The sequence below is a fragment of the Furipterus horrens genome, unplaced genomic scaffold (assembly GCF_987537825.1).
Source record: "Furipterus horrens unplaced genomic scaffold, mFurHor1.1.pri manual_scaffold_2, whole genome shotgun sequence".
NCBI classification, from domain to species: Eukaryota; Metazoa; Chordata; class Mammalia; order Chiroptera; family Furipteridae; genus Furipterus; species Furipterus horrens.
In genome coordinates, this window is record NW_028327172.1 from 84,680,430 (window position 1) to 84,691,920 (window position 11,491).

At 38.0% G+C, this 11,491-nt stretch overlaps 2 pseudogenes; both read right to left on the bottom strand.

The window, feature by feature from the left end:
* Window positions 1–205: 205 nt before the first annotated feature.
* On the bottom strand, window positions 206–6,795 carry LOC150018964 (NXPE family member 1-like; annotated as a pseudogene).
* Window positions 6,796–7,349: 554 nt separating this feature from the next.
* Window positions 7,350–8,293, bottom strand: LOC150018965 (GTP-binding protein GEM pseudogene; annotated as a pseudogene).
* Between the last annotated feature and the right edge of the window lie 3,198 nt (window positions 8,294–11,491).

The window sequence follows — 11,491 nt, forward strand, 5'->3', positions numbered from 1 at the left end:
AGAAGACCCATGCCAAGCACCACTGACCATAGGACAGAGCAAACTTACTGTTACATCAGGAGATCTCAATCTGTTTAAGATATATTCTCATTTCAACATCCACACTAGACCTTCAAAAAAAGATGACAGATTAACTTCTTGTCTCTCCACACAATACAGGTAATAGAAGTCACCTGCTTGTGAGTGAAGGATAGTTTTAAATTTTCTACAGCCAAAAACTATTATTGTTGTAAATTTTGGACATAGGATTGGGCGTTGTATATGAATTGGGATTTTGGAAGACTGTCTTCCTTTCTGAGAGCACCTGAAGTCCAAGGCAGCTATGCTCATCTGCCACCTGCAATCAGTGTGTCCGGGAATTTCAGATTTAGAATACTTATCTAACCTTCAAGTTATCTTCTCTCTTGCTGCTCTTACATCACTAATTCAAGTAAGTAAGTGGTATTCTCTGCTATCGATACCTCTTCAGTTTCAGTCAGAGAAGGGATCAGTACATTTTCCTCTTCACTAGGATTTAGCCATAAAGATGGTTAGTGGGCAGGAGGTGATTTGGTGAGCTGCACCATCAGAGATCAAAGGGAAAGAACAGAGACTAACCACGCTTTTACTTATTTCAGAAGGGAGTCAGGAACTATAAATCAGGAGCCAACACCTGGATAACTATGTAAGATCTGAAATACATGCTGTTTTTCTGTTTGCTATCTACGCTTTACTTTCTCTTAGCATATTTTTTATTAAATCATTTTTTATTGTTATTCTATTGCCATTGTTCCAATTTTTCCCCTTTGCCCTCTTCTCCTATCCCCAACCCCAGTGCCATAGTTAATATTTTTTGAAAATTCGAGAGAGAAAGACTGTAAGCTTGACTTTGAATGCTGCTAAGAAAGGAATTGCTGAGGACCTAGCATTCCACTCCAGACTTAGAGAAAGAGAATCCCTAAAATGGATAGCAGCAGAATGGAAAGGGAAAGAGAAATGAATGGAGCCCTTGAGACTTACAGAAAGATAGCAAAGAAACAAAAGAGTCCAAAGCAAAAGAGTCCAAAAATGATAGGTTGTCTCAGAGCTTGGCCCACAGGTTCTGGGGTTTGTGGTGCTACACAGTTACCTTTTGCAAATTCTCAAAGCGGTTCATAAATACCCTAGTAGTTAATTGTAGGTAATGAAGTGTTTCCCAGCTTAGTGGAGAACTGGGAGGCCAGAAGTGAGCATGTGTCTGTGAGCAAATGAAGAAAGCATGGCATTGACGCAGCCATAATTGATAGGAGGAACACACTTGCACCTCAGATTGTGAATGCCTGTTCAGCCAGGAGCTTCCAAGGATTCCTCCAACCTGAGAGTGCATACTGAGGAATATCGATCTTGAGACCAACTAGAGATGATTAGTAAGAGTTAGCTTTTTGGAAAGATTACTCAGGCTACAGTGTGGACAATGGACTAGAGAGGTTTGGATTGGTGGGAGGAAAGCTATGACAAATATTGTAGAGAATATGATGATGACCTGAACTCAGATAGCAGTACTAGACATCAGGGGAAATGGATGACTGTAAAAGATATTTAAGAGGCAGAATCTACTGAATATGATGTGGGGAAGGAAGAAGCATGGATATTATCGTACGCTTATCAAAGAATCCTTTCTTAGCATACCATCTATTAACATGTAGAAAAGAATACTTTTCCACTGAACTTATTTTATGAAACCTAGGTTTCCAGTAACAGACATGAATGAATATGAGAATACCAGTCATCATGGAGAAGTAAAGACCAAAGACCTACCTTGGGTAACCCTCTTTTACTGAACATTTCACTGAGAATGCCAACTTTGGCAGTGGGAGTCATGAATGGGGGCCTATGAAGACACCACATGTCTGACCAGACCTTGAGTAGAAGAGGTATCTGAGAAGTTCCTGCCCAATATTGATCAAGATCGGCAATGTTGCTTGACCTGTGGGTACGTCTTAGGTATCTGAAAGTATACGTATTAGTGAAAAGGCTTTTTTTTCTCTTGATGGTAAGATAAGAAATGTCTTGATTTCTGGTGGTCATGTGAGTCAGGGCCTCATAGGACATGTGTTAAGGCTTCACGTAGTAGAAGGCTCCTTGGTCTTGAGTATCCAGGTACTTGCATAGTTCAGCACTTGAGTTTAAAGCTGGTTCACATTTTGTGAATACATTAACAAATTTACTTTTGAAATAATCCTTTCATAGATTTGGCTCCTTGACCTCCAGAGAGCTGACACCCCTTCATTGGGGTGGATGAGCAGGTGAGGCAGACACCTGGCCCTCCTAAAACAGAGCAAACCTGACAAGGTATTTGGGTGCTATTGTTGAAATCTGTCACCTTTCCTGAAGCTGCTGCCTTCAGGATTGGAGAAGACACCCTCACCCTTAGGAAATCCCTGCCATCTTCCTTCCTGTGTCCCAAGTGGTCCTGCATCTCCAGCAGGGTGTCTAGCTGACCCCCTGCAAAAAGTGTCTCAAAGGCTGAGGATGGTGGCTCTGCTGTGTGCGGCACTGAAAATGGTATTCATGTGGGTGAAGGGTATGGGTAGGACATGATTCCCTTTATTCTCAGCTCAGTCTCTGCTGGTGAAACTGCTGGATCCAGTGGTGCTTTAGGACATGAGGAATTCATGATGAAATTCCAGTGATGGAGGGAGATGGGTAGGTTCATATCAGACCAAAACTGAAATGAGAAGGGATGTGACATACTGCAAAATAACCTAAGTCATTTTTACTTATTATTAATTTGAATATTTTTTTACCTATTATTATCAATATTTTAAAAATTCTCTGACAATTTCAAGCAAAATGTCAACATTTACCTTTTAAACTAAATATTTTAGAGAATGCCTGAACAATTGTACATAGATATATTGAATCCAAAATATACTGATGACAAAGATAGAAGACAGACTGGGGTAATATATATGCAACATCTAAAACTAGTAAAGAAATATTATATAAAATATAAAAGTTACTATTGAAAATAAAAAATAAAATTTCAGTAAATCTAATAGAAAAATAGACAAAGAATATATAGTAAAACATATATAAATGTTCATTACATTATTAGATACATCAAAGAAGAGATAAATGCAATTTATTTAGGGGAATGGATAAGTTAAACTTTGTATATTTATGCAGTGGAATACGTGCAGTTTCTCTGAAATCATAAACTAGATTTACATATAATAGCATGGTTAGATATAAAAAAGTAAGTATAAATAAAAAATTAAGAAACCATTGTATAAATTAAAATAAACGCACCAACACAACACTATATACATTTCAAGGTCACACATATACCTAAATGCTATATATGTATTGAATAAGAAGTGGAATACTATGAGAAATAATAGTATGAAATAGGTGAGTATGGGAAATTAGAGTATCAGTAGGGAATGAATTGAAGAAATTAAAGTACAACAAAAAAAAGCTCTGCTTCATATATGGTCAAGTAACTTGTGACAGATTGACTGTTCTTCAGATAATAGTGATCAACTCTGAACATAATACCAAAAACAAGCACCTGAAGTCTATGGGGAATGAACAAAAGCAGGCAAATTTTGTGAGTGAGATGAAAATTTGAAGAAGCAGCCATCAAGAGGCAAGTTTCCTGGTTCTGGAGCCTTAGCTTTAGGGCAGCCCTCAGAAAAGCACAGAGTAGCTAGCTAATATGCTATAGAAACCCAACATTTTTTTAAGTGGCTTGAACAGTATGGGATCAGAGTGTATAACAACCACAGTTGCTAGAAAGAAGGTGAAATCCCAGAATAGAGAGAACCAGAGAAGGGCATGCCCTAAATTCTGAATGTGAACTGTGCTCAAATCTCTACTGACCCCTGAAGCACACTATGATCCCACAAAGCAGTTTGCAGTTAAAGCCAAAAGAATTCAACTGATATTTGAGTTACTTCCAACCACAGGTGAGACAGAATTTGCAGTTTGAGTTGAACCAAGTTAATTGCCTGGCACAACAAAAATATCAGTATGAGTCTGAGAGTAAAACAGAATCCACAGTCTCCATAATGTAATGGTCACAACGTCCAGGATACAATTTAAAATTACTCAGCAGTGGGGAACCCAGAAAATGGAATCCCTCTCAAAGGAAAAGAAAGTTAATGGAAGACAACTTGCAAAAACCTAGAAGATGGAATGATCAGACAAGAACTTTGAAATAGCTATTATAACTATGCTACATTTAGCATATTTATATAAATGTAAATATAAAACTATGGTGAGTGAAATATAAATATAAAACTATCCATGAATGGGGAGCAGAAGTATATGAGAAATATCTGTACCTTTCTTTCAAATTTGCTATGTATCTAAAACTGCTATCAAAGGTAAAGTCTTCTTTTTTTTTTTTTTTGTATTTTATTGATTATATTGTTACAAGGAACAAAAAAACAAATCAAACAAAAACCTCCATAGCCTTTAGAGATACGGACAAAGACCAAAGAGAAGATAAAGTGGAAGAGATGATTCAATATGTGATAGAAAAATGCCAATAAAATACTGAGGTATAAACTTAACGTGAATGTCGAAGACTTAGTTGAGGAAAAACAAAAAATATACTACTGAAGGAAAACTCTGACTCCAAAAAACCTCCGCTGCCTTGCGGCATACCTCTTCAGGGGAAAGGCTAAGGGAGTAAACCCCGACAGAAAGTCCGGAGCCGGAATCCCTAAGGCGGTTTGACGTTGTAGTCAACACCGGCAACTCCTGCGGCGCACCTGAAGCCAAGCTGTATTGACTCCGTCTTTCCCTTGGACCCTTCAGCTGCGAAGAGAGGGGGGGTCTGCTGCATGGGCAACAGCAGACCCTCCATATCACCCTGCCCAGGCTCTGTAGCTTCAGCTTCACTGAAGAGGACACTCCAGCGTCATCACAAGATGTCGATTCAACACGGGAGGATACAGATACCGTGTCACTCCCGAGTCGGACTGCACAGCCATTCTCGGCGGTGCAGATAGACTCTTAAGAAGCTACACCATCGTCTCTCGAGACGGACGGCTGCCGACGACGACGACGATACTACTGAAGGAAACAGAATTGGACTTGAGCAAATAGAAAGGAAGCCATGTTAATGGATAGAAAATCTCAACATCATAAAGATGCTGTTTCATCCAAAGTTAATTTATATACTTAATGAAATCACAATTAAAGAAATATCACCTTTTTTTTTTTTTCTGGAGCTAGACAAGTCAATTAGAGAATTCTTTTGAAAGAAGAAAGTAGTCAAAAAACACATGGGGGATAAATAAAAGCAGACAAAGGTTTGGAATGGGTTAGTCCTACTAGATATTAAAAGCTACTCATAAAAATCTTTATAATTAAAATAGGGTGGTATTGGTGCATGAATTAAAAAAACAATGGAACAGAATGAAAATCAACCTGTCTTTTGGGGGAAGACAGGATAGTTGATGGGTATCTAAGAATATGTTTATGTTACTTAATCTGTAAAATGTCCTTCAAGAAAGTTGGTCATGTAAAATGCTGGGGAGGTGGGGTTGATAGCTTTTGTTTTGAGGAGCACCAAGTATGACACTAGAAAGTAGAAATTCCTTCAGGACTGAGTTACTCTGCATAATAAAGAAGATATGACCCAACAAGCCTAGTTACTACATGAGGAAAGGGAAAGAGGACATGGCAAGAGGTGGTAAAGCAGAAAAGGAGAGAGGGAGAGATGGAAAGGGAGGGGGAAAGAGAGAAGCTCTTTTCCATATCAGATTACAGAAATCGGATTACAAACATTTTAAATAGCTTATGTTAGGGTGCAAGATGTAAAGCCCTTCTCTCAGTCCCTTTCCAAATTCTTTGTGAATTCTAGATTGTTTGAAATGCTTTTGTGTGAATGGAGTCATTTGATGGAATCTAAAGAGGTTCTATGTTTGAATCTGGTTAATACAGAGAAAAAATAGGAACTGTACATGCAAAACAAGATCTGGGCAGCAAAGGGTCAGTTTATATCTGGTTAACTTTTAGGGACTCCTAAGTGAAATTGTTTTAAGCAAGATGCAGTACACAGCCACAAATCGTTAAATTGCTGCCTTAGGCTTGAACTGCAATTTCTTCTCAGTTACTGAAACGTGGTATATCAAACCTGTAGAGTTGTTGAGTTCTGGGTCCAGATTGCTGTGGGAACGGAAATGAATGACTCAGTCTCCTGTTCATGGAGAGGACAAGGTGACAGCTCTAATCTGTGTCACACTTTAGGGCAATAGTTTATTTACTTTCTAATCATCAAAAGACTGTCAATTACTTAAGAATTGGAATATTGTCTGTCTCAGCTATGTATGCTTAGTACCTAACATAGTGTCTGACAAACACATTAGTTGAATGAATAATTTTGAAACTCAATCCTGGTTTTCAGAACAACTTCAACTGCTATCCACTAAAATTCTGTATTTTCTCAGAATGTACAAATAGCATGTTTAACAGGGCAAAAAATCAGAGTCAAGGTGATACTCTGATTCCCCACCACCACCTCTCTAGAGATTGACCCAAGGTTTCTCACTTTTAAGTGAATTTTGTAACATGTGAATTACGATGTACGGTCTGATTCCTTCTTTTGTACTTGGAAAGTAGTGGGTATAGATAAATGTTGGCAATCTTTAGAAAGAAATGATTACAATTGCACTTATAAATCTTGGACTTTCAACCTTATTTTATAAATCTTCAAGCTTATTTTGTTCATTTATTTATTTAAAAAATATTGAGTACTTATCAGGTACCCTTTGTGACAATATGGATGGACACAGAAGTAAGGATATAATTTTTGAAACCCATTGGTACATGTACCACTTCCCACGGTTTGCTAAGCTTTAGTTTCCATTAAGGTCCATCATTTATTTTCACAGCTTTATGGAGCAATGATAGTCATAATCATGATGAGCCCAGTTCTACAGTCCTAGCTCCATGACTATAAGGCACAAAGAAAGAAGTCCTCCCTCCTTTGAATAAACCCTTTGACATGTTCCTTTATTTGTTTATGACTCATTGGCCTCAAATTCACATATCAGAACACCGGGGAAAATTTTAATAATGAAAAGCTTTTTTTCTAGGCATTCTTTTTGTAGGCTTCAATTCTCTACTATCCAGAGAAAAAAGGGAACACATGTGAACACCAAACACAACCTCTAATAAGTCTTGAGTAGTCAAGCAGCAAGGCCAGGTTTTTCCTATAAATAAATACTGACTCTTGGTACAAAGATCTTTTATTTCCCAGGCATTTTGTTGCCCCTAAAGCTAACACATCAATTCTCAGTTGCACTAGCAAAAGCCACACCTAAAACTCCAGTTTAATATAGATTTTCAGTCCCAATGGGCTTCAACGATGTCAGTCAAGGGGACATCTGGGTGGCTCTGGCTGCCTGGAGCATAGAGAGGTAATGACAGCATTTGGACTTGAGCTTTAAGGCCATATTCTTGTTGTTTTGGGGCCACAATCTTGCCCCATAAGTGCCTGGATTTCCTGGGGACACTCTTTCTCCTCTTCCGGTAGGCCAGCTACCTCTCCTCCTTACTGTCCCGCCCAAAGTGGACCTGTCGCACAGTGCTCTGAAACAGCTCATTCACGTTGTGCTTGACAGCCATGGAGGTCTCAATGACCTTGCAGTTAAACACCCCAACATACTCTCTCCTTTCTGAAACAGACACTTCCTGGCAATACACAAGGTCACTGTTGCTGCCAACCAAAATTACAGGAATGTTCTGCCTGCTGGGCCCTGAGGAACTGGATTCACAGCTCAGATGCCTTCTCAGAACTGGCGCCATCTGTGATGGAGTAAATGGTTAGGAGGCATCTCTGACTTGCATGCAGTGGTCTGGAGCCACTCATTGTCCCCTTCTTTTCCCACTTATCCAGGAGTATAATTATTTCACTTTCCCCATTAACAATCAGTGTTCGCTCACATGTATCTTCCCCCACACCACGCAGTTGCTGTCCGTGCTGTCATGCACACTCGCAGAGATGTTGACCGGAGTGAAGTTGCCTCCTCCTGCTCTCCTATGAGCACCTCCTGGTAGTACGTTTTCCCCGATTCAGAGGAGAGGAGTGAGTGAGTCTGTGGAGTCAGAGGAGCAACTCAGGCGTCAGTTGCTCTTGAGGGCAACAGGGTGGTAGGTACACTGGCTGTACTGGCAGGGCTCTTTGAGGACCATCAGATGCCTGCTCTTGACTGGGACAATCTCAGTGCTGCTGCTGCAGCTGCGTGGCCACAATGCCTTGACTCATGGTGACATTATTCAGAGTCATCATTGAGTCCTGGCTCTGCCAAGTGGGCATCTGTGGGTTGGTGAGGCCGTGCACTGGGAAAGGAATTTTTTTTTTTTTTTTTTTTTTTAAGGAGCTGTGTAGTCAGAAGTTGGCCGACTTGGAGGCTGATAATCAGAGCATGATGGGAACACTTTTAAAAGACTTTCTCTTTGAGGCTAAAACAAAAGGCTGTACTCAAAGGAGAAGAAAACATCCTGAAGACTTTGTGGAAGGGTTTAAAATGTTCCAAAGACACATGGCTTTAAATCTGGAACACAGAAAATTTAAAATTCTCATCTTGGTTGGGAATCCTCTCCCTGATATAAAGAAGCAAATTAAAGAAAATGTCTTTGGATGGGCAGGTCAGCCCCTTGATATCATTCAGGCTGAATACCAGTTCTTTGAGGAATCAAAAGCAACTATTCTTATTTTACAAATCAAGTTTTGACAAAACCGGAAATGTTGCTCTAGAAGCAATTCAAAGTCCACCTAACCTTACCAATCCCCAGACCTCCCCTATTTATCTCAAATGTTGTAAATACTGTAAAAAATCAGGAAACAGAATTGTCCTGCACTTAAGAAAAGGAAAGAAAATTTTAGATACTAATCACCCTAGACTTATGATAACAGATAAATATATCCCAAAGATCCTAGGAGAAAACTTACATTCTTTATCTCTCCCTTGAAGATTTCGATCATACCATGTCTTTGAAATGTAAAAACACCAAGGAATAACTAAAGAACTGTAACACTCTCCTAAAACTAAAGAAAAAAAGAGGGAAGAGAGAGAGGCTTTTAAAAAATATAAACTGCTCTAAAATCTCCCTTGCCCAAAATCTAGTCCACAGCCTCCATAGGTCGAACAAAAATCTGAACAGTCCTCTCCATAAACATTAGTGAAAAGGCTTCAACCATCTGAACAGGTTAATTTAACTTGTTTCATTTGTCAGAAACACAATTTGGATTCAACTTTTATTTATAAACTAATGAGTTTTGTATTATTGTACCTGACTCATGACTAAAATTTTAGAATGGAAACTATAAGGTTTCTGCATCTGTTTCTATATTTATATGTCTACAAATGTATGTCATGGATATGTGATATTTTTCTAACTCTGGATGGTATTGTCAAAATTAATTTGTAAAAGAGTTCTATTTAATTGGCTTAAAGAAAAATAAGCACTTATATAAATTGAATATTCCAAAACCTCTCAGAAATATAGAAACTAACCCAAATGCTTCTCACATTCATGTGATCTGGGATAATCTTCATTAAGTAAAACCTAGTTTAAATTTATTGGTTTAATTAAAATAGGCATTTCTTCACAGTTATCAGCATAAAACATAATGCAGACATATGACTTGTATTCTAATAGAGTCTACTGTTTAAATAAATTCATGTTATCTCTGTAACAAAATTCATCAGTAAGAAAAATAACTTAGCTTGGTGACTAACTTGGTGTAATGTTTCATGATGTTTTCATGACTAACCTAAACATAACTGATAAGAACAAATGAATTAGATAAATGTAAGATAAAATGTATAAATGAGCTGTTTAACAGTAAGATAGGTCTATTTAAATACTTCCCAAAATCTCTTTGGTAATTTAACCCTTAGGAATTTTTTAAGTTAAATAATGGAAATTCATTGGATATCTAGATCATTTCTAAATAGCATAAAATACACATTAATTACTGAACATGAATCTACCCACTTTGAGCTTCCAATTATAGATGTAATATATTTGGGTCTGTTAGTAAAAATGCCTTGTGCACTGAAGCATTAAAAAATTATACTATGAGGAAGCATATACTTCTAGAAATTATAGAATGTATTCAGAAATTTACCATCCAATCTCGGTGGAGAGGTACAATAAGAGTAATGTTGTTTTCATGCCTGCTAATACAGCATCCATTCTGCAGCTCATGGATCAAGGGTTAATTTTGACTTTCAAATCTTATTACTTAAGAAATACATTTTATAAGGCTATAATTACCGTCATTCCTCTGATGGATCTGGGAGAAGTTAAATTGAAAACCTTCTGGAAAGGATTCACCATTCTAAATGCCATTACGAATATTTGTGTCAGGGAAAAGGTCAAATGTCAACATTAACAGGAGTTTGAAGAAGTTGATTTCAACCCTCATGGATGATTTTGAAGTGTTTAACATTTCAGTGGAGGAAGTAACTGTAAATGTGGTAGAAAAGCAAGAGAATTAGAGTTAGAAGTGGAGCCTGAAGATGTGACTGAATTTTTGTAATCTCATGATAAAACTTTAATGGATGAGCAGTTGCTTCTTATGCATGAGCAAAGAAAGAAATTTCTTGAGATGGAAACTACTCCTGATGTAGTTGCTATGAAGATTGTTGAAATGACAACAAAGGGTTCAGAACATTACATAATCTTAGTTGGCAGAAGAGTTTGGAAGAATTAACTCTAATTTTGAAAGATTTCTGCTGTGATTGAATGCTATTAAACAGCTCACGTGCATGCTACAGAGTAATCGTTTGTAAAAGGAAGGGTCAGTCAATCTGGCAAACTTCATGGTTGTCTCATTATAAGAAATTACCACAACCACCCCAACTTCAGCAACCAACAGCCTGATCAGTAAACAACCATCAACACTGAGGCAAGACCGTCCACCAGCAAAAATATTACGATTCACTTGAAGGCTCAGATGATTAGCATTTTTTGAACAATAAAGTATTTTTAAATTAAGGTCTATAAACTTTCTTTGGTGACATAATACTATTGCACATTCAACAGACTACAATATAGTGTAAACATAACTTCCTTATGCACTGGGAAAGCAAAAAAATTCCATGTGACTCATTTTGTTGGGATATTTTCAGGTGATCTGTAACCAAACCTGCAATATCTCTGAGGTGTGCCTCTAATCTCATTTGATTGGCAAATCAATGTCTCACTCAGATTCTACTCCTAAACTTGAGCCCTGCATATGAAAATGTCTTCAGGATACCTTCACTTGGAAATCCTCACCCTTACCAGCAGAGGTGTGCCGGCTCACGCAAGTTTCTGAGAGCCTATTTTGCTCATCTCTTCCCAACTCCTTGTCCTATAACATCATCTTGGTAGTTTGAAAGTGGCCATGAAGGACAGATTTACATTATGAAAACCAGCAAGTAATGCAAACAGGTTTTTCTTTCATCCCAGGAGAGATCAGTACACTAGTGTTCAGAGAAATCTCAAAGTCAATATGTCCTAG